This window comes from Triticum dicoccoides, chromosome 4A, assembly GCF_002162155.2.
Source record: "Triticum dicoccoides isolate Atlit2015 ecotype Zavitan chromosome 4A, WEW_v2.0, whole genome shotgun sequence".
NCBI classification, from domain to species: domain Eukaryota; kingdom Viridiplantae; phylum Streptophyta; class Magnoliopsida; order Poales; family Poaceae; genus Triticum; species Triticum dicoccoides.
This window is the reverse complement of record NC_041386.1, coordinates 750348221-750350925: the sequence shown is the minus strand read 5'-3', so window position 1 is coordinate 750350925 and position 2705 is coordinate 750348221. Positions and strand designations below refer to the sequence as shown.

The 2705-nt window shown below is 48.7% G+C and overlaps 1 protein-coding gene across 1 annotated transcript in view; it reads left to right on the top strand.

Annotated features, from left to right (window-relative positions):
• Nucleotides 1-2705, top strand: part of LOC119288449 (achilleol B synthase-like) — a 21160-nt gene that overhangs the window by 1231 nt on the left and 17224 nt on the right. The gene's annotated exons all lie outside the window — the stretch shown is intronic.

Sequence of the window (2705 nt, the reverse complement as noted above, 5' to 3'; positions counted from 1 at the left end):
AGAGATGACTGTAGGACTGCCGACGGCCACTGGCAAGCCAGCCTTGAGCCCATGGCCAGGCGAGCTCATGCGATGCCATGTCCGTGGTTACCAGCGACGATCCACACAAGGTCGCATCGGTAACCTGACCACCACCAACAAGCGCCGTACCCGCGAAGGGAGGATGAGGCCCTCCCACGAACACACCCCGAGCCATGCCCGACCCCTCCTACCGGAAGCACAGGCTACGATCCGCCCCGGGCCCCGATCAAGTCCGCCCGAGCACAAACCCTAGATCTAAGCCATCGTCACCGCGCGTGCAGCCGGTACCCGGCCCTTGCCCTGCGCACTGCCGGCTTCGATCCAGGAGAGGGAGAGGCGCAACCACCACACTGTGTCGCCTGCCGGAGAACCACTGCCACACACGCACCGATGGAACCCCACAAGCACGCCACAACACCCACCATCGCTGAGAATCACCACTGCGGGCACGCAGTAGCGGTGACCAGCCCCTGCCGAACACCGCCTGCGCCCCCTGCCTGCGTCAAGTCGAGACCAGGCCAGGTCGCACCTGACTAGAGGACGGCAGGGGCGCCACTACCAGGTGATCTGAGTAGAGCAGGCTCCATGCGCAAGAGGCTCAGACCCAGCCACAGCCGGAAGCACAGCCGACGAAACCTCACACCTGATCCGATCTCGACCTTGACGAGGACCCGCGCGCCACCTCCCAACACCCACAGCCCCCACACACCGCCGCCGGCAGCCCTTGTGGGCCCCTCCTTTTTTTCCTTTGATTAGCGGCGTGTCCTTATAGCTCATGGGATGCGGTGGCAGCTGCTGGACTTCTTGCATGCTGATCATTCAGATTTACAAGTCCCTTGTGAATTTATTTTATGGATCGTTGAGATGAGAAGTACGTATCTTATTCCGCTAGTAATTTTTTCTGAATAAATATCAAAACTCTCTGGAGAAAATCTTCCATCCTAACAGGGATTTAGTTTGGCACCGGCCAGCTAAAAATCATATGCATAAAATATGTATTCAAATTTGATAGGATATAATTGAAGTTATTTTTAATTTTGACAGGACATAAACAACTAAGAGAACTTTTTTTTTTGAGAATACAACTCAGAGAACTTTGAGTATGTCATAATTTGTCCAATTCATTATTTTAGGGAAACTATAGTATAAATAGGAACTCAAATTCGTATCCACTGTAACTAGAACCCAAGTAATGGAATTGTATATCCACTCCCCAAACTAAGCGCGCAAGGCTAACTTCCTAATTAGTCCAATTCCAGATATGGACAAAAAAAAAAGTCCTTCGGCTATAGTGCTTCTATTTTGTGCGTTTTCCCATTTCCACCAATTGACCGTCCTTGTATTAAAGGATTATTGTGATCCTTCTTTTCATCTGTATCTGGGTTGCCCTTTCAGAGTATCTCGGCAACATATTTACGCTACTTCAGCATATCGTAAATTCATTTAGCTTATCAATTTAAAATGGTCATCTAACAAATAGAACAAATATGGTATACTATAAGCTATTTCTGGATAACTAAAAGAGAAAAAAAAATTGAGTGTATATCCGAAACCAGACTAATTCTATGAGGTAAATCAAGAATTCTCTGTAGAAAATCACATGGGAGTCTGCACTAACGAACGTTTTAAATAGGATTGCCGATTGTGGCATGGACCAGGATTACTGCAGTGTCTAGGGGAAACAGCAATGGAAATAGTGATGGTGGAGGAATGTGACGGCGACGCAATCAGTAAAATGGTGCAGTTCTAGATGCCAGTAGGGAGGAAGCCAATGGGAGCGACATTCGCCTGGCAAGCGCGTCTTGGTCTGGTGACGGCATGTTTTTTTTTTGCGAGAAAAACCGTCATGTGTTTGCATTACACTGCTATGCTACCTACGACCTCAGAAATAACCCTATGTAATACAGTTCGGGTTTGGCGCTAAGAAGCTGCCACATATAGATCTAGGCCCTGTTCGGAATTTCTCCGCTCCTCCACTCCACGGAGTTGGTGGAGCTTGGTTTTGGCAGCTCCGTCAAAAGTGAGCTGAAGTCTGGCCCGCTCCGCGAGCAGAGTTAGAGGAGGGAGAGGAACCGAATGAGGCATATCTGCGGTTGGCTTGTCAATTTGGGGTGAAAAAAGAGAATGGGATAAATTTTGTTATAATGCCATTACTTGGTGGTAACATGTGGCAGAAATGTTTTAATGGGACACAATCCATCAAACCATGCACAGTTTAGGAGTTTTTTGTTCCAGAAAAGAGGTTCCTCTATTCCCAGAGAAGTAAAATATTCTTTTAAACTATTGAAGGATAAGTCTCCCGGACTCTGCCTTGCGCGCACAATCAAATTTATTCAAACGATGTTCAAGACATCTAGGTCAAATGGCTTACAAAATTTAATAAGTGCCACCGAAGGTTAGTTGCTGCTCTTACATCTTATCACAAAAACACAAATGACAAACAATACAAACAACAGCAGTCGGGCAAGAAAACAACACCTTCAGGAAGGTAGGAATACCCATATGACAACGTTGATTGAACCACCCAGTGAAGGATTGAAAAAGGTGGCTGCCCATACGGAGACCAGACCGAATCATCCTCTCCTCATCCGCTCCCTCTCGCTAGGGTTCTGCCGCCGCCGCCGCCCTAGCCCCCTCCCGTCGCCGCCAGGCCGCCGGCTCGCGCGCCCCGGCCCACCCCCCCC